Source organism: Petromyzon marinus, chromosome 37, assembly GCF_048934315.1.
Source record: "Petromyzon marinus isolate PM22_M1 ecotype Great Lakes invasive population chromosome 37, UKy_Petmar_22M1.pri1.0, whole genome shotgun sequence".
NCBI classification, from domain to species: Eukaryota; Metazoa; Chordata; class Hyperoartia; order Petromyzontiformes; family Petromyzontidae; genus Petromyzon; species Petromyzon marinus.
The window spans coordinates 16,311,419-16,333,191 of NC_133703.1; positions in this window are offsets into that span (position 1 = coordinate 16,311,419).

Sequence of the window (21,773 nt, forward strand, 5' to 3'; positions counted from 1 at the left end):
CCCACACACACACCTTCAAACAACATCTAACACAGTGATGACGAAGCCCTCCCCCGCCACCCCGATTCGCTATACCCTAGGGACAGCTCTGGTCTTAGCTCGACGCAAAGGCGACAAGCCTGCCTCTGCTGATCGAGACACTGTATGTCTAAACTGGTCCAGGGTTTGTTTGCATGAGCTCCCAGAAGGTCGTGTGGGGCTGATGGGATGTTGTATGTGGAGGGACACGTGTGTGTGTGATGGAGGAGTGTTGTGTATTTTTAAATTGGGGATGGAAATAAAAAAATCAATTAGACAGCGCTGCCCTCTGCTGGATCGTTGACGTAATGTCTCCGCTAAATCATTTCTGTCGAGGGATTTTCCAAAATTGTCTCTTGCCGCTTATTATCAGACAACTGCAGAGCCCAGAAGCTGAATAAACCCACCAGGTGCGTGTGTGTGTGTAGTCACAAACGTGCATATGAAGGACATTTCCAGGGTTTGTTTCCGAGTGATGCAGTGCATTCAGAGAAGTGTACGCTTGGAGAAAGTATGTCAAAACCCTTGTGACACGCAAGTGCATTGGTGGATTTTGTTTTGCTAATAGACAAACAAAGCCCGCGCGTCACTTTTTTTAACGTGACTCTCCATCCGTCTCTCCCTTCCTTGCAGCCAGCAAAACTCTTTGTATACGTACACGGGATGAGAGAATGTGGTGTTGATCGACGGTTCTCCCCCATACCCAAGGCGTCTTCACTTCCCCACCCCTGGGATGCCCCCCCCCCCACCACCACGCACCCCCAACCCGCGTACCGGACAATTCGAGCGCCCCTTCCCGTCTGCGCGCTGACCTCCAGTCAGCCAGCCAGCCAGCAAAACTTTTTGTTACATAGCATCACGAAATATCTGTGATGGCTAATTTCGTGCTGTGCAAGACACTAACTGTCTTCGCTGAACCTCCCCTTCGTCACACGGCGTCACAAAAAGTCAGACCCCCCCCCCCTCAAATATGACGTCACAAAGCTCTGCCCCCCCAAAAAAAATTAAACATGCTTCAAATCGCTTTAAACTATTGTGATTGTAGTGCGTATTTAATGTGGCGCTGCACTCTGATGTTGTAGGAGAAAACATTTCATTAAAAAGTCTATTTAATTAAGTAGAACGTGTTGTCTATATTTATTTAAAGTTGCGCATTTTGATGTGACGTCACATTTCTCAAACACACCCCCCCCCCCTCGTCACACATCGTCACAAATGTCTGACCCCGCCCCCCCCCAGGTGCGTGACGTCATTTATGGACGGCCCCTAATGACAGGGGAGTCGGTTGTGAGTGCGAAGGGACTGGTGGCTACGGGAATGTTCGAGACGGGAGCTTGGTCAGGCGACGGTTGAGTCTGCCGGTGGAGCGAGCGTCCAGAGTCAGCGAGAAGGTTCGAGAAGGGGGGCAGGGGGCGTGGCCTCGTGTTGGTATAAAAGGGGGAGATGCGTGGGAGACTCGGGGCTGTTACAGTGGGGGAGGTCTCCGCCTGATGTCAAGTGAGCGTGTCTTCAATAAATTGCCATCTCAAGAGAAGCGTATCAAGTCGTCATTACAAATGCATACAACAACAAAAAAAAACTAATTGAAACATTTCGATGTCTTGGCGTTAAACAGGGGCTCTCCTGGATGTTTCTTGAGGCTGAAGAAACCATAAGTCGTCGCTTAATCGATGCATCTAAAGCACTCTTAAATCAAGATTGAAATCTCATTTCTTCAGAACTGCTTTTTTTGCGTCCAGTTTGTTGTCGTTCTTCCGCCGCACCTCAGCACGGTGGGCAACGTGCCGTGCAAAGGAAGTCCTGCATACAGGCGTGCACACATTATAACGCGACATTGTGTTGCTAAATTCTGCTCAATCTCGTCCCAAAACTGGTAGCGAGCAAACGAAACATTCCAGCAGAGGGCAGAGCAAGCACGTGCCACAAAGGTCGCGTCGTCACCGCGCTGGCCTGCCTGGGGGTAGGGGGAGAGGTCCTTTTCCTTGAACATCTGGAAGCTCGCACGGCACTGATTTCTGCTAAAGCCCGTGGTTGCTTTCGTTGCAGCTTTAGGGCGCCGCGTGTCGCAGGATCGGTCCAGAATGTCGCTTTGTACTGAACCAATGCTGCAGAAAGTGTGCGACTCTCAGAAGGCGCTCTGGTTTGACGGGAAGTGTAAAGTCGACTTTATTGTTTTAGTATGTCCAGGGGGGCAGATACATGCAGGTTGACGTTGCTTATCTATTCTGTTATTATGTCATAGTACTGTACGTGTGTATTCAATGCAGCTTTAGACGCCTTCGTAACAAGTGCTTCTACAGCCCTTTCAGTAATCCCACTTCTGGATAAGCTGTGACTATACTGGTTGGTGCTAGTTAGCGAAGAAATCGAGCATAGACATTGGAACATAGAAGTGCATGACAACAATTTTACTTGCTGCCCTGCCCACTGCTGATAACTTGGCCCTGCGGTCTGTATGCATGTTGAACCGTGCTCATCGGAGGTACGGGGGGGGGGGGGCAAATGAAACACAAATGATCAGTTCTAACTCTTTGGTTCTTTCGGTAAAGTCACGTAGGTAGAAAAATCAAATAAAAAAGAAAATATCGCGACGTTTCGATCGCAACACAAGCAAACAAGCCAGCAGTGCAACTGCTGAACCAGCGAGAGGGCTGTTACAACAACAAGAGGTGTTATATATGTGGCGATGGGCAAGCAAGCGAGGTCTGAGCTGGAAAGGAATTCCATCCCCGGACGCAAGCGCGTCAGAGATTAGGGAGAGAGATAAGAGCATCGTCCCCGCATATGCGCGCAACAGCAGTGTTAATGGGAGATTAGCACGATTTAAAAGTGCATCGCTGCAAGTGGCTTACTAATATCGGAAGGAAGAGACCCATAGAGACGCACAAAGATCCTGAGACTCGTCTAACCACAGAGACCCACGGAAACCCACAGAGACCCATAGATACCGATACTCATCTGTATGTACATTATGTTGAGCTTCTTTCGCACCGTACGTAGCCAACCGTGATCATCGGAGGTGCACGGGGGGGGGGGACAACTAAACAAAAAAAACAGTTCTATAGAAATGAGTTTTCAATCTAGAAGATTTTAAAAGTGCATAAGCCTCCAGTGGCTTCCTAATATCGGAAGGGAGAGCGTTCCAGACGGCCACAGGAGCGCATCTGAAAGCGAGCGTTTGTTGCATCATTATAAGTGCAAGGTTGGCGTTGCTGCGTTAAATTTGTTTTATTATTACACGCTTTTACTTAACTCACTCCTGTTGTTGTTGTATCCTCAAATCTTGTAACTCAATTTTCACCCACTTCCCAATGTTGGATCGACTGCAAACTTAGTATACTTATGTCATACTGATGGCAATACTATATTCTATCATAAAAAAATAAACAAAATCAACATTTTTAACAATCTTTTTTCTATGTTAAGTTTCAGCTTGGGTCGAATTGTCCACGGTCAACTGACGTTGGCTGTAATTGGCCACGGTCCCGTACGTTGTGGCAAGCTTCGGGGCCACTTCCTGGTGTCGTGGAGTTCTTCGTACGGTACATTTCATTAAAGCGTGTTTTTATTAAAGTTTTTTTTTTAACATTACTTATTTCGACGTGAGTCGTGCGAGTCTCAAGCTACCGTGGGACTGACGGTGGACGCCTCGTGTTTACCACCCAGGCCCAACGCAGGGACGGTCGGGCCTGCATTCTGGGTGAATTCAATCATAGGCACTTGATCACAACACCTTGGACGTGGATGAGGAGCGTCAAGTACATTATTGCGTTAATCCAAAGGGGTGCATGGCAGGAAGACAAACAGTCCTACGAAAGTTACTACGGAACTAAAGTTGTTTGCAGAACGTTTTCAGTGGGGTACAAAATCATCTATGACCTTGATTTGCTGTTTTTTGGATTGGTTCAACAATGTTAGCCAACCATCATTGTGGGGGCCACTGCTGGCCATCAATAAACATTAAAGGGCAGCATTGGCCCAGAGCTAACATTCTGTTCGGTCAGTGAGAAAGTCAATAGCTATTATTGCCGGGAGAGACACACAGTTTGCGAATTTGACTGAATTGCAACATCAAGGGCAACTTCTTAAAGTGGAACATGGCCACACTGATGAAATAAAGGGGTGGATCAAAGCGAGACGGAGTGCATTCTGGGGAAATGAATCCCGCTGTTACGATAAGAATGACATTGCGTCTGAAGATGAAGACCTTTGTAAGATAAGACGAGGATCAGACGCGTGGCCATTCAAAATGAATAACTTGGAAGGAACAGTGAGGGAAATATATAAGTTAGATAACCACTAAAAATAATTCCTGAGATTTGAATATGTTTATTAAGGGCACGTTGCTGGAAATAATGTCTTTTTGTGGCGGCTCAGCAATGGAGCGAGCAGCTCGCAATCGGAAGGTTGCTGGTTCAAATCTTGGTTGGGGAATAACTCAGCCCATGATTCACACGTATTCAATACAATTATTACCATTTTATGGGGAAGTCAACAGCAGTTGTCCTATTCATATTCTTGGCTCTTTCGGTGAAGTCACGTAGAAGGGAAATAATAAAATAATAAGAATTAAAAAAAATTAAATTCCCACGACGTTTCGGCCACAACGCAAGCAGCCGTCCTCGGGTGAAGAAACAGAACTGTCGGAAAGACAGTGTCCTAATGAACACTCTCCCCACCTTTCATCATGCTAAGTCCGCCTATTAAAATGCAAATTTTTATGCTAATTCCTTTGTCAAGGCACCTTAATTACTCTCACACAGCTTAAAGGTCGCGGTCTGAGCTTGGCTGTGTTTCACTCCAGCGCTGTCCTCGAGACAGTCTGGTCCCTTCACCTGATGAAGGCCGCTTGTGTTGTGGCCGAAACGTCGTGATTTTTGTTGTTTTATTTTTTTACCTACGTGGTGACTTTACCGAATAGCACCAAAGAGTATGGATCCTTGCAGTCACGAAAGCTTCAAATCTAGAACTGCTAAGCTTGTCAGCAGTTGCCCTATAAATAGGCTCACCCCCATTATAGAAATATGGAATTTCCACCAACTGACTCAGGACTGTAAATATGAGATGAGGACCATCTCAATGATCATTTTAGAAGCCTTTTTTTAATGACAAATGGATCAGGAGAGAAGTTGTACAAAGGGTCAAACAAAGGAAAATCGGAGTAAAAGAAACTATTTTTATATATATTTTACCGGGTAATGTCCACTGAGCTACGTAGCTCGTTTGCGGAAGCGACCTGGCCACGAATGATCGCTCGACGGAGTGGTTTATTGTCGTGTGGAAATTCATAGCAGCCAGATACGGAGTGGTTTATTGTCGTGTGGAAATTCATAGCAGCCAAATACTCGAAGGGCACGTTTCTAATTGTGGAGAGAAAAACCGGAGGAACCTGGAGAAAAATCCACGCGATCACAGGGAGCACAAACATGCACACTCCAATTATGCAGGCGTCAAGGTTGGGATTGAACCCACGTCCTCCTGCATATCAGGGGAGGTAGTTGACATCTCTCCACCGTGGCGCCCCAACGAGTAATTCGTTGAGGGCACGTAATAAAGTAGTAAACATGACAGTAAAATCGGATCAGAGACACTGAGTTCAATAATGGAATTACATTTGCTGATGGTGCTAAAAGTGTGGATATTATTGTTATTAGAGCAAAGGTCAAAGTGTCTCCTCGCTTCGACGGGCAATGGGGCAGCCTTGATCCGCCAGTAGTGGAAATTCCACATTTCCATAGTGGGAGCCAGTCTTACCCATTGGACAACACAACTGACTCCCCACAAAGTGGTACCTATTTATCAACCTTGCAGCGGTGTGATAGGCTGAGTCGGCAACTTAAAAACAATATCTATTTTTGTAAGACATAACTCAAGATTATAAATGCCAAACTATAGTTAGCATGTACTGGAAATCGTGGGGGGGGGGATGTTATCTTTGAAGACTTAGCTAAATTTTGAGATTTCAAGAGGGCCACCAAGAGGGAGCTTTATTATTACTTTGGCCCACTTGTGTGAAGCATTCCTTCAAAATCAAACGAATATCTCTTAAGGAGCTGGTCCGATGTTATCCGCCGTCCGCCAAATTGATTCTACAACACACGTGCCACAAGAACGAAAACAACAATTTGATCTTTAAAGATGCCATTCAGTCCAACCTTCTTAAAACGGCGTACGACTACGGCAAATCCTCTTAGAAATAAAATATTTTTTTTAAAAACACTCCCTTCGCTGCAAAATGTGCAGTACTATCATATCGTTCGTTCTGGTAAAGTTGAAGAGGTATATAAACCAGAAGGTAGAAAAAGTGACTTGTGCAAACAGTGAACGATCGCTATAAAAAAATTCACGACACGACCAGGGAAACAAAAAACAATCTGATCAAATGCGGCTGAGCTTCAGAATCTGTGTTGCCGATAAGAATCCAACTTTTAACTGGGTACAGCCAGAGTGAGAGCGGCGGGGCTCATGCTACGTGACTTAAACGCAGTCGCGTTGCGTTGGAATGTTAAACAATTGCAACCGCCGACAATGAAGCCCTTGAAACGCGGGCGTAAGAGAGAGAGAGAGCAGCGGCAGACAGAACACTCCAGAAAATAAATAAATAAATGAACAACATTCTGCTGGCTCGCCCATTCTTATTTTTATTGAGCCCCAATTATAGTTGCATTATTTGTCAATGGAGAGAAAATATTTGGAATTAGTGCGAGCGTAGCGTGCCAAACATGTATTTCAATGGCCAGAAATGTCCCAGTAAGCCCCAAGACTCTCTTTCATGAGGGTCCTGTATGTATGTACTGTGTTGAACTTCTTTTGCACCGTACCTAGCCAACCGTGCTAATCGGAGATACGGGGGAAGGACAACAAACCAAACACAAAAAGCGGTTCTAAAGAAATGAGTTTTCAATCTAGATTTAACGGTGCATAATTCCAGTGGCTTCCTGATATCGGAAGGAAGAGCGTTCCAGACGGCCGCAAGAAGCGCGTCTGAAAGCGCGCGGTGCGGTGACCGCCGCCTTTTGTTCAAGTGGGCAGCCAAAAGTCGCTGCTGCGAGGATGACCGGAGTTGGCGTGCTGGTTCGTGTTCCTTGACGAGATCAGCGAGGTGTTGTGGTCCATTTGTCGCAATCACTTTGTGCGTGATGAGTCTTGGCGTGGCAAGTTTGGCAAATCATAATTAAAAATATATATATATATTACGGGAGTAAATGTAGTACAGTGCCTAGAAACAGCCCACGCACGTGAGGGAATAACTACTCACGATCTGTGAAGACAAGTCACAAACCCACTTGCTATTCTACCTCGTTGTCCCATACGCGAGTGTGTTGCATTTGGGCGATCTCTGTACGATTCACCAACCCCACCTTTGAATCGGTGAATCAGAATCACGCGCCGCCAAAGTCAATTGTAAACCGTCATTACCACCATCGTCCTCACGTAAATAGTGCATCAACATTGTCAACATTAGCGTACACAGCCTTGTGTCAATCCACTGAAGGGTGAAGGCCTCCGTGCATCGAGCCGGTCACGTGGGGTTGATTGACCATACTTCACCACGCTTCTGGGTCAGTGCGGGTTGGCGAATGTACGTGTGTATGTGTGTTGAAATTCTTTCGCACCGTTCGTAGCCAACCGTGCTAATCGGAGGTGCGGGGGAAGGACAGCAAACTATGGTTCTACGTGTGAGTCTATGGGTCTCTGTGTGATGAGCCTATTGGTCTCTATTGTGATGAGTCTGTGGGTCCCTGTGTGAGTCTATGGGTCTCTGTTGTGATGAGTCTGTGGGTCTCTGTGTGAGTCTATTGGCCTCTGTTGTAATGAGTCTGTGGGTCCCTGTTTGAGTCTATGGGTCTCTGTTGTGATGAGTCTGTGGGTCCCTGTGTGAGTCTATGGGTCTCTGTTGTGATCAGTCTATTAGTCTCTGTTGTGATGAGTCTGTGGGTCCCTGTTTGAGTCTATGGGTCTCTGTGTGATGAGTCTATTGGCCTCTGTTGTGATGAGTCTGTGGGTCCCTGTTTGAGTCTATGGGTCTCTGTTGTGTTGAGTCTGTGGGTCCCTGCGTGAGTCTATGGGTCTCTGTTGTGTTGAGTCTGTGGGTCTCCGTGTGAGTCTATAGGTCTCTGTGTGATGAGTCTATCTATGGGTCTCTATTGTGTTGAGTCTGTGGGTCTCCGTGTGAGTCTATGGGCCTCTGTGTGATGAGTCTATTAGTCTCTGTTGTGATGAGTCTGTGGGTCCCTGTGTGAGTCTATGGGTCTCTGTTGTGATGAGTCTGTGGGTCACCGTGTGAGTCTATGGGTCTCTGTGTGATGAGTCCATGGGTCTCTGTTGTGATGAGTCTGTGGGTCCCTGTGTGAGTCTATGGGTCTCTGTGTGATGAGTCTATGGGTCTCTGCTGTGATGAGTCTGTGGGTCCCTGTGTGAGTCTATGGGTCTCTGTGTGATGAGTCTATGGGTCTCTGCTGTGATGAGTCTATGGGTCCCTGTGTGAGTCTATGGGTCTCTGTTGTGATGAGTCTGTGGGTCCCTGTGTGAGCCTATGGGTCGCTGTGTGATGAGTCTATCTATGGGTCTCTATTGTGTTGAGTCTGTCGGTTTCCATGTGAGTCTATGGGTCTCTGTGTGATGAGTCTATGGGTCTCTGTTGTGTTGAGTCTGTGGGTTTCTATGTGAGTCTATGGGTCTCTCTGTGACAAGTCTTTAGGTCTCTGTTGTGATCATTCTATGGGTCTCTGTGTGAGTCTATGGGTCTCTCTGTGACAAGTCTTTAGGTCTCTGTTGTGATCATTCTATGGGTCTCTGTGTGAGTCTATGGGTCCATCTGTGACAAGTCTATGGGTCTCTGTGTGAGTCTATGGGTCTCTCTGTGACAAGTCTATGGGTCTCTGTGTCAGTCGCACCACGAAGCTCCTCGTGGTGCAGCGTGTAGGGTGTTCATGATACATCGTGTTGATCGACGCTATGTTCAAGTGGAAGGTCTTGCGGGTTTTTTTTAATCAGGCTAAAGATTTTACAATCTCTCTTTATGTCTTTTGAAGTGTGTACACCTTTGACTATTTCGTCTATCTCAAACGTTATAGATGCAATGTTGCGTTTACGTGCATTAGCGCTCTGCGACGATTGTATTGTAAAGGACGCCGTGTTAAATAATCAAGTTTGATTGACCGATCGTATGCACGCAGCACCGTGTGGGGAGCGGTGGCGTAGCGGTTAGCGATAAATGTGCCCAGTTTGGGCGGGGCGTTCACCCCCCCTCCCCGTGCCCCCCCCCCCCCCGTGCCCGGACCCCCGTGCCCCCCACCACCCAATGAACATGCCTCACTAGCACTGCAACACGGCTGCGGTAGTTTTTTGTGGAAAAGCCAAAACCCCTCCAGAGACATTGAGCAGGCGTTGACGCACCCCCCCCACACCCAACCCCAACGCACTCTGCGTTAATTGTAATTAGCAATCGCTGACAGATTGAGGCACGTGGCATGAAAACGCCGCGGAGAAATGAAATGAGAAAGGGCCCATCCCACCCATCTGGTCCATCTTTTTTCTGCTTCTTTCATTCAGATTTCCCGTGTGCCTCTGCTTGTTTTAACAATGTTTCACTCATACCACACAGAGCTCCACAGACTCACCACACACAGAGACCCACAGACTCACCACACAGAGACCCACAGACTCACCACACAGATACACATATACTTATAAAGACCCCACAGACTCACCACTCACAGACTCACCACGCAGAGACCCACAGACTCACCACACAGAGACCCGCAGACTCACAACACATAGACCCACAGACTCACCACACATAGACCCACAGACTCACCACACAGAGACACATTTATAAAGACCCCACAGACTCACCACTCACAGACTCACCACGCAGAGACCCACAGACTCACCACACAGAGACCCATAGAGATGTAACCACGTGCCCCTACTGGATATCTGTGAAGAAGAGCTTCATAGCTATAGTAATAGGTTTTACCCTTTTAACTGGCACAAAAACTGACACCTTTATTCAAGGCATCATGTTTGCAATGACCACAACACAAGCAGTCAAAATGCAAACAAAAGAGACAACTCTGATGATAATAATATTGGCACTGTCCTTGAATTTGATTGGTCCACACCCGAGACGGCTTTTCTTAGAGCCTAGTCTCCACTGGTGTTGGACCAGAGACGCCAAAAGGCGTACAACTCAAAAACAGCGCACTATCAGAGTATTGAGGGCTCGGGTTGAGCATTTACATTATGAGACCTCCTTTGCCAGTAACAAGACAGTGCATATTATTATCAGAGTTGTCTCTTTTGTTTGCATTTTGACTGCTTGTGTTGTGGTTATTGCAAACATGATGCCTTGAATAAAGGTATGAGTTTTTGTAGCTTCATAGCTCTTCAGATTCCTCCCCCGGGATTAAAAGAGAATCAATGTTTTTTTTTTCTCATTAACAACACGTGCTTTGTATGCCCCCCCTTTATCTACGAAAACCCCACTGGGGCATCATCGTTTGCCGGCTGTTTACGAGACGAGCAAAATATAACAGCCCACCGATGCCATTGCAATGGAATCATTTCGTCCCTCTTGGCAGATTCCGCGCGAATCTCAGAGGCGCATTCACGCGTGAGCAAAGTGACACACAGTATCTAGTCGTCCGTGTCAGCCCCGAACGCATCATCGCACGCGCAAATCTCCGCCGGCCATCTGTTCGGACTTTGATCAGCTCAGGCTGTGGCATGCAGAAGTTATTTGTTGTTGTTGTTTTTAATATAGTCGTCGTTTGTCATGAGCATAATCGTCGTGATTTACAGAGTCAAATGGGGTTGAAACATTTTTTAAAAAACATTGGAGTGAGCGTGGGTTGAACAACGTGGAATTGTTTGTTTGTTATTGGCGATTCTGCTGTTAAATTTCGATTTAAAGCTTTCGTGACTGCAAGGATTCATCTTCTTTGGTTCTTTCGGTAAAGTCACGCAGAATGAGAATAAAATAATAAATTGATAAAATAAAATAACACAATAATATTATCACGACGTTTCGGCCACAACACAAGCGGCCTTCATCAGACAGTCTCGTCCCTTCACCTGATGAAGGCTGCTTGTGTTGTGGCCGAAACGTCATGAGAATATTATTGCGTTATTTTATTTTATCAATTTATTATTTTATTCTCATTCTACGCGGTGGTGACTTTACCGAAAGAACCAAAGAAGGTTCTGCTGTTGCTGCTGCGTTGGCAGTGGGACACGAGCACAAGATAACCAGGCGGCTCAAACACATTTTGTCAATAACACTGCCCGAAAGAGGAAAGCATCATAAGCGATGTTTTTCGGGCAATGGTTTGTTTCTTTATAGCAGAAAGAGATGTTTCCCGAAAATGTAACCTGTTAAAATAATTGGCTTCTTTTCGTTATCGGGGCAGTTATTTGTTTTTTTTTTTTGTGCATGTGTGTTGAACTTCTTTTGTACCCTACGTAGCCAACCGTGACAATCGGAGGTGCGGAAATGCGTCGAGGTTTTTTTTTGCGTTGTTCTTCTTCGTGTGTCACGCACGTGGCCTCCAAGCCACGCGGTGCGAAACGTCGGGAGTCGAGCCGAACAACGCTCGGTACATCGTGTGGGGGGAGGGGAGGGGAGGGGGGGAGGGGAAAACCGCGAGGGCGCGAGATCGTTTTCTGCGTCGTAACATCGCCAAGGAAGGAACAGCACAAAAACGAACCCACAGAAACACAGTGTGGCATATTGATGCAACCCGCAGCACTCAGAGGCACATTCCTAGAATGGGCCCCCTCGAGTGACTGTATCATCGCGACAGCTCATAGACAAGCAGCGTTCCAGCATGCTGGATCCCGGGGCCGCAACAACAAAAAAAAATATCCCTGTTGACAGAAATTAGGATTTTTTTTTTTGCACAGGAGAAAGAAAAAAAAACCCCATCGACATGTACGTTTATTTATTTATTTCTCTAATTTCAAGTTGTCGGTTCCGATGTAGTGAATGAAACGCTCGTGGTTAACGCAAAATGCATTGTGAATATCTATATATGATAATCATCACCGTATTGATCATTCCACTGCTGGATGAAGGACTTCCCAAAGTCCCCCGTTCAAAGTGAACATTTTATCGGTCCAATGGGTTTCATCCGTGCCAAAATAAACCAAAGCAATCCATGTGGTTGCCATCCGTCATGGTGCTACCATTCCATAATCCATCTCGCATCTTGCACATGAGCTGACCTCATCGCTCCGTCTTAGAAGTGCTCGTACTCTTGGCTGTTCTTAACCTTTGATGCAGCCTTGCACCCCTTTTTGTTCTCATTCGTTTAAAAACTCATTTATAATTTTAATAAATACACGGGTTAAATGAAGCAAAATAGTTTCATCTTCTTTGGTTCTTTCGGTAAAGTCACGTAGAATGAGAATAAAATAATAAAATAAAATAACACGATAAAATTCTCACGACGTTTCGGCCACAACACAAGTAGCCTTCATCAGGTGAAAGAACAGAACTGTCGCCTGATGAAGGCTACTTGTGTTGTGGCCGAAACGTCGTGAGAATTTTATTGTGTTATTTTATTTCATTATTTTATTCTCATTCTACGTGACTTTACCGAAAGAACCAAAGAAGATGAATCCTTGCAGTCACGAAAGCTTTAAATCGAAAAATAGTTTCACTCACGTGCACGTGCTCAATCTGTGTCATTCATAAACATGTCATTCATCAAAAAAAAATCTGGAATTGTCTCGCACGTCTAGAAAGGGCTTCTCGTACCCCCAAAGGGTGCGTGCACCCCAGGTGAAGAACCACCGCTCTAGTCCGTGTTCTCTGTTGCGTGTGTTCCTCCCTCCCTCTCTCTCTTTGTCTCTCGGCGCGATTCTCTGCAAACACCTCTGCACGCTTCTATGTGCCATTGCCTTGGCGAGAACACGTGCTTCCTTGAGCGACTCATCTTGTAAATCGCCTACTGTTACTTCCTGCAACAACAGCAACGACATATATTTGTCTGTGCCGTTCTTTCCACGCGAACGCTGTCGACGCTGAAATGTAAGATCGTTCACTTCTTAACGACTGCATTTGCTCAAAATCAATCCAGTGTCGCACGCATTGGCGCATCGCACAATTTATATCATATTTAGGCATACTTGACTCCACATTTGGCTTTATCCATACAGCACGACGAATGCATGTCATCTAAATAAACACGAGCAGCGTCCTTTATTTTTTTCCAGGATAGCCTCAATGACTCTTCAAGATTCGTCTTCAGGAAGAATCCCGCATTGTCACGTGACGTCAATTCCATTCGTGATTGTTTGGCACGTGGTCGGAAATCGGAGAACGAGGAGAAAAATCGCGCATATGGGGGATTAATGCTCAGAACTTCAAATATAACTTTAATCAAATACAGAAGAGCTTCTCCTATTAGGGGGCTCAGCATTGAGGGGCACATTTATGAATTACAGCATTGTCACCGCATGACACCAAGGTGCACAATTGTAAAAGGCAATGTGTCAGTGTATCTCTGAGTGGCTGTTTCTCTTTTTTTTTTAAAAAGGCCAACTCGGCTGAAGTGCACGTCGATCACGTTTCACCACTTACGATGAGACGATCTGTATTCCCGAGTAAAGAGAGTGCGTCGTGATTGCTATGATTATGCGAATGTCAATTCCCACTGCTGTGCACGGAATTTTGTTTACCAAGTCTTTTGTCGTGGTATTATTCCCCATGAATATGTCTCTCTCTCTCTCCCTCTATCCGCATGATGGCTATTACATTGGTAACCTCCAAACAAAGAGCATTCCAAGAGCTAGTAATACATTGCAGCTAAATATATCCATTAGCTTATCACTCCCCTAGAGGAGAATAATGTAAATACCATTTGGGAAATGTCATGAGTGGTTGTTCCATGCGGCGACTAGCTCCTGCTATGGGACTGTGGAATTTCCACTAATGGCTTCGGGCCACCGAAATGCACGCGTTTCGTCAATTTGCTCATTTGAACAGGGAGGCCCTTTGACTTTTACTGGAGGCTATGGACTGGCAGGAGCATCTCAAATAGGATAACTAAAGCGCAAAACCCCCATAATAACGTGGCACAATCCAGTTAATATCTTACACTTGCAGGAGCGATGCCACAGAAACCACTACCATCTTCAATGAGGTGGGGGGGGGGGGGGGAGTTGAAGATTAATCCAGGAGCCTAGTATATACAAAAGTGAAGTCGTATGAGATCAGAGGATTACAGCATTTCTATGGATATCTGTGGGTGTTAGAAGAAGCGTAAGGTGTGCTGGTGTCTAGCAAAAAAACATTCTGTCAGGGTTTGTATTGCATGGTGGGGTATTTTTTTTTTTTACATTATTTCCGTCACCAGGTGGACGAGCTTAAAGAGTCAACTTGCAGCCCCGAATCCGCGCGTGATGAGTGTCAGTGATGCTTGCATCATGAGCCCCTTCATGTCCATCAGGAGCCACTGAAGCAGTGAATATCATCCAAAATATTAAACACTTGGGGGTGAGGTGGGTGGAGGGGGGGAGAGAATGAGAGGGGGGGGGGGGAAAGAATTCTTTCGTAACTCACGCAGAACAAATGTGACACTGCCATCGGCCATATGTCAGATTAGGGGCCTTGACTAACAAACCGTGGTCAAGGCCAAGATTTTAAAAAAAAAGTTGTATTTTTTTCTCGTTTCCGTGACAACTAAGCACGCGATCCCAACCACTACACTTTAATATAAATATAATAAATAAACACATACAACAACAATAACAACAACCGCCGTTCACCGCTAAGTGGAGGTAATGATACCACGGCCCTTGTGCCAGGCTAGGTGCACTTGTCATCTGCACACACACACGCAAAGTTATCAGCAATTGGGCTGCGTATGCCACACCTGGGTGTGTGTGTGTGTGTGTGCGCCTGCTTCCAGGGAGTGGTGCTGTAACTTGTGACGATGATCTGAACCGGTCCTGGGCCTCCCCTGGGTCGACTCAGCCTCAAATGAGTATCTGGTGCGGTGTGTAAACACGGTGTGTAAACACCGCACCGGGGAGACAAACGCGGCCGGGCGTGGTGCTGGCCACCCACAACTCCCTCGTGTGTCGTGGGCATCTCTGTCTTTGCTTCCGAGTACGCACACCGACGACGGTCACTTAGACAACAATCAAGCCGTGCTTCTGTTGTGCATTCCGGCTTGGAGGCGTGGAAAGACGTTATCTTTATTTACGTTGACGCTGCGTCTCGCTTGCGGCGTCCCGTGCATCACCCCCCCGCCCGCCCCGTAGAAACAGCACTTATTTATTTATTTACGTACGCGAATGCATCCGATCCAAAGCGCCAGGGTCACCTCCTGCCATCTGCGCATTTACAAGAGGGCCTCCCCCCCGTCCTCCCCACCCACCCCTATTGGAGTGGACTCCAACTCGTCGGTTGCCTCCCGACGGCTCGCACTCCTCAAGGCGTGCGAGCCCTTTCACGCTACGCGATGCTCTCTGTTCCGACGCTGATGAGTGCGTGCGGTGGTGGTGGGTGGGTGGGTGGGTGGATGGAACAATGCGCAGATTTGTTGACCGGTTAGATATGGAAAATCGCAATAGCTTCGCTGATCTCGGCAAGGAGCAGGGATCGTCTGCGCGAACTGCGGTCATCCTCGCAGCGGTGGCTTTTGGCTGGCCATCGAACATCGTGCGCTTTCAGATACGCTTTTGCGGCCGTCTGGAACGCTCTTCCTCCCGATGTTAGGAAGCCACTGGAGCTATGCACTTTTAAATCATCATCTGGATTGAAAACTACTTTCTTTAAAACTGAAAGAGGTTCCCTTACTTTGTGCGGGGTCGGTTTGTGCGATTTCGCGTTTAAGCGGCTTACATTTCTACCAAAAAAATTCGCTTTATGCGGTGTGCATTCACTCGTGTGCGGGCTGGGGCTATGCGGTCAGACGCGGGACAACATTGGAACAACATTGTTTGGGTCGACTGTTCGCGCGTCTCGGCAGGGCAGCTGTCTCTGCAGTTTTGCTTCATGCGCCCCTATTTTTGGAACGCATCTAAGGCATGAAGCGAGGGAAACTTGTATAATTGTCATAATAAAGTTGTTGGTCAAGTTATATGTCAACAACATCCATTGAGTTAGATATCAACAACACCAAGTCATTTGTAACCGAGCCGCACCCAACAAATTCTTCCTGTTGGGGAAAAAAAGTTAACAAGAAATTAACTTGTGGCATCTTTCAATTATCGTAGTCCATGAACGGGAAAAAAAAAGTCAATAGGAAAGTTGTCCTTAAAAATGTAGAATCGACACGACTCACTGAGCAGCCCTCGTGGAGATAAAACATCGCCCAAGGGCTCATTAGAGCTGGGATTCACTTTGAGGGCGACACATCGGGAGACAATGGACAACCCTAATGAGTGCTGGGAGAGAGGGGGGTGGGGGACTCCGTTGAACTCACTATGTGGTCAGGAATGCATGGTGTGTTACAGGGGACACACCGCACCTAAAAATTGACCTCGGAACTCTGCAACGAGCCCTGCCACCACCTAACTCTGCCACCCCGCGCTACTATCCTGTCTGATAAACAAAAACAATCGCGCTAGCACAAGGGCATATCGGCAGGCGATGGGAATTCCACGGCGTCTCCAGTGCAAACTTAAACAGAGGTTCTGTCATGCACCGCTATCTTGTGCTCTCCATAAATCATCTTCGCCGAGTTGCGTTGCCACCATCCCAGGGCAGTAGAGTCCAGGAGCCTTGGTAACGGAATGTACACAAAGCCAGCCTCTTCAAGACGCCAATTTAACCCTCACTCGGCCCTTTGTGCTTGTCAAGACGTCGTGAACACATTTTGCGCCTACGGTGGCGAGATGGCAACTACCTCGCCTGGTATACAGGAGGTAGTGAGATCGATCCCGACCCCTGACGCCCGCTGTATATGCTCTCTCTCCCCGTGGTCGCGTGGATTTATCTCCGGGTCCTCCGGCTTCCCCCCTTTCACATTTAGAAACGTGCGTTTAGAGTATTTGGCTGCTTTACATTTCCACGTGATAAGCCACTTCGTTGAGCTATCATTTGCGATAGCCAGGTCGCTTCTGAAAAAGGGCTGTTTATAGCAGTGGGCCTTACCTGGTAAAAAAATAATCAAATATGTTAGTCACTGCTGAACAACCTCCTTAGGTTGCATCACCATTCCGCGTGAGTACAGGTTATGAAAAAAAATCTTCATCTTGAGATATAACACCTCTGCCCATAATGACATTAAAATTGAAACGTAAATCGATAAATGTAAGCATAACTAATGTCCATATGACTGTCTAGTGGGCAATGAAATGCCAGCAGTCTACACTTGCATCCACGAGAAGAAAACATTTCAGCTCTCTTTGTGAACCCACTGCTGAATGAGGGCCTCACCCCGCACCTGACCATACTTCACCACGCCGGTCAGGTGCGGGTTGATGAAGGAGTCGCCGAGGACCGGTTTCAGACATCACTCGCCACTGATGTTATCCGTGGCCGGGAATCGCGCTCACGGCACCAGGCTCATATCTGTGTGCTATCCATTGCGATAAATACACTTCTAAAATAATTGAGCGTTTGTTTTTATATTCACCTACACAGCAAACGAATGACTCTTTTGAATATCCATTGTTATTTATGCGAGCAGTTCTGTAGAAAAAAAAAACCCAACAGAACTTCGTGTAGTGCCGTGTACATGGGACTACAAACGGCAGCTGCAAGTCTGTCGGCCTCAACAGATGGCTCGGAGACTCACCTTTTTTTTCCCAATAAAACCGTTCTCGTTCCGATGGAAGCCACCCAGCAACCCTCCAAGCTGGCATTCCCTGAGCCTTGCTTGAGCAAATAATCTTAAAGACAAAGATCCCCAACGCCGTATAGCCTACACAGGCTGTTGGGGCAAGTGCTGTTTGCGAGCACCTATCAAGGCCAAGAACGGTACACGAGGGGGTGGGTGGTCACTGGTGTTGGCCGTGGGCAGGAATCGAACTCGCGTTGCCAGATTCGTAGCGCAGCGCGCTAACCGCTCCACCACCACTTCCCATACACTAGCGCTCACTCGCTCACGTTAAAAATTCCGAAGATCCCCCGTACACCCTTAACAGATTGTCCGGGCGAGTGCTGTTAGCGAGCACCTTTAAAGGCCGGCACGGCACACGAGGGGGTGGGTGACCAACACCACGCCCGGCCGCCTTTGTCTCCCCAGTGGCGTTGTCTACATATCGCACCATGCATTCATTTGTTGGCCGAGTCGACCTAGGGGAGGCCCAAGACCGGAACCGGTTCAGATCATTGTCACTGGGTGTCGGCCGTGAGTGGGTATCGAACCCGGGTCGCCAGGTTCGTAGCGCAGCGTAGCGCTAACCGCCACACCACCGCTCCCCTACAAGTAGCGGGGGGGGGGGGGGGTGCTGGCACCGTCGTGTAGCGGACGGCGGTGGCGGCAAAGCAGACAGCTTCGCATGGCCAGTGGACCCACGCGCGAGAGACGGCTCCGTTTGATCCGGTGTCCCCACCCCCCTCCCCTCCCCGCCCCCCCCCCCGCGAAAAGCGAATTGGATCGATGAATGTCCCTCTCCACTCCCGCCGGTCACACAGCGACTCCTCAATAACGGACGCGCGGCGCAGCCAGACAACAGCTGCGTTCGCAGATTTTGAAATGAAAAAAAATAATTATTGTTCGTACAGAAGGTACAGATTTCGTTTGATTATCGTTCCACCACCCCCAGCATCACTGCCAGCACCGCGGTGTACAAGAACTTGTCATTTGCCCACAGCACCTTCCAGGGCATGTGGCTGACATCCGCCAAGAATTTTTGTTTTAACCCGCACGGACCTGACATACAAACTCGCTGATGAATCTCTAAACAGCGGGCATTGGCGGTGTTGTGTTTCCTATTTGCACTATTTTAGGGTATTCATCTGATAGTGCACTTAGTTTCATATTTTATTTTTTTACTTATATATCTTTTGAATGAATATTATTTTGCAGACTGCAACGCAGGGTTTCATTCGGATGGATTTGTTTCATTTCAAGGGCTTTGGGATGAACGTCAAGAAGACGCTCACCGAGAATTCCATGTTGACTTGCTCCGAGGTGAACTATTTTCTGGGTAGGTGTTGTAACTTGCTCACTCGCTCATACTGGACATCTGTGAAAAAGAGCTTCATAGCTCATCGGATTCCTCCAGTCTAAAATAATGATTCTGATAGACGCGCTCTGCTTATACGATAACGATGGCTCAGCCATCAAACGAAGATGGTCACCGCATCACGCGCTTTCGGATACGCTTCTGCGGCCGTCTGGAACGCTCTTCCTTCCGGCATCAGGAAGCCACGGGAGCTATGGCACTTTAAATCTAGTTTGAAAACTCATTTATGTACTACTGCTTGTGTTTAGTTCCTTCCCCCATAACCTCCGATAAGCAGGGTTGTCTAGGTACGGTGTAAAAGAAGTTCTACATACATACCATTAACGTGTGGCTCTGTGTTGCCGCAATGTATGATACACAAGGCTCAATTTCAGCCAGAACAGTCCTAAACGCCAAATTATTTTGACAAGCCGCGTCCATCTCACCTTATTGTCCTCAATTTGTATGTGCCCTCTGTTTGTACGAGTATAGGACTATATGGTATAATAATGGATTACTCTCGTGGTAGTTCCTTACGCCGAAAATCCCAACTCCAGGCCAGCCGAGCAGCGTTCCGGAAAACACACCGTCAGAAATTGAAGCCTTGCTTGTGTATCGGTTTGTTTATACGGAGCACCAATGATTAGAATTTTTTTTTAAAAAATACCAAATTTCAACATCTACAACATTTCCCCTCCGATGGGAAGGCCCCTCTGCATTCTTCCCACTGCACGTGCAGCCGCAGTGGAAAGTGGCACTTGGGATCCCATCATCAGTGCCGGCAGATCTGGCTCTTAATTAGAGGGCGCAGATTACCACAACACTGGCCCATGATTGTTGAAATTAACGTGGGGGGTGGGGGGGGGGTGTGTATGCAGGAATCCATGGGGAATGCGATGGTATGCACCGCCGTGCATGGGTTATGCAGAGCAGGCCATAAGTAACGACCTGAACTTGTTTTGCCGATAACTTTTGAAAAATGAAATAAGAACACAAACTCTGAATGGTATAACATTCTTTAGTTCACGGAGCTTCGATGTAATTATGCACGAACCCCCAGAACACGCAATTGTGTTCGTTGACAAAGCCGCTAAGGTGAAAATGTGACGTTACATTTGTAACGAAAGCATCGTCTTGGTCTGCAAGTTCAATGAGAGCACACGAGCACTCGAGGCGGCTTTGACGGTCTCTGGGACTGCAATTCTTGCACCGGCTGAATCTTACGTTGGGGAAAAATAAGTAATATTTTTTTAAAATAAAAACACGCTTTAATGAAATGTACCCTACTAGTAATGACATAACTCCACGACTCCAGGAAGTGGTCCCGAAGCTTGCCATAACGTAAGGGGGCCGTGGTGATTTACAGCCAACGTCAGTTGAGCGTGGACAATTAGACCCAAGCCGAAACATAACATATAAAACATAATGTTTAAAAATATTTGTTTTCAATGGTAGAATATAGTATTGTCATCAGTATGACATAAGTATACCAAGTTTTCAGTCGATACAACATTTGGTAAGTGGGTGAAAATTGAGTTACAAGATTTGAGGATACAACAGACAGACATACTCTTTGGTTCTATTCGGTAAAGTCACGGAGGTAAAAAATAAAACAACAAAAAAATCACGACGTTTCGGCCACAACACAAGTGGCCTTCATCAGGTGAAGGGACCAAACTGTCCAGAGGACAGCGTTGGAGTGAAGAAAGTCAAGCGCAGGTCGCCTCCTTTAAGCTGTGAGGGGGTAAACAGAAAACGCCTTGACAAAGGAATTTTTTTTTTACCTACGTGACTTTACCGAATAGAACCAAAGATCCTTGCAGTCACGAAAGCTTCAAATCTAGAACAGACAGACAGTTAATAGAAAACGTGTAACAACAAAAAAAGGTGCAAGTCCTGTACGAAGATTCGCCGCTGCGACTGTGTGTCCTCCCCGTCGAGGTGTCGGCGTTCTCATCGACGCTCTCCCCTTTGCTCAAGCGAAGTCGAAAGATCGACTGGTTCAAGGTCTGCCAACAACAGTTTCAATTGATTTATTTTGGTATAGCCCTGTGAGCCATTCGGCTCTTGAATCGGGTGCAACCACAACAAACAAAAACTAAAAACATGAACAAGAAAAACATCTTAAAGTGACCATGTGACTGTGCAAACGGAAAATCCATGACAAAAAAAAACAGCAAAATATTTTCCTGAAAAAGCTTTGCATCCACCCCGTTTGTTCCCGAGTCCCTAAATCGGGAAATCAACGTCCGAATACGGTGCGGATTTGAGACCCCTTCGGGTCTGAAAATATCCGCGATGTTCTCTCGGTGTTTCATTTTTTTTGTTTACAATTGTTTCCGAGATAAATGTCAACTATTCTCGCGCGCTGCTGAGGTGTATACCGGGTTCATTATAAACTCCCAGGCATCTACTTTATTGTTTAAAAAAAAAACCATTATTTTAAACAAAATCATTTAACACAAAATACCGGCTATTTCAAATCAGGTCGTTACTTACGGCCCGCCCTGTATATGCAACACCAAATGGTTTAAACGTGCAGAATACACATCAAGACTTAAGGATTACCCCCTGTTGCGGAAATTATTCTGGCAAGCCACCATCCATTATCACCCAAGTGTCCT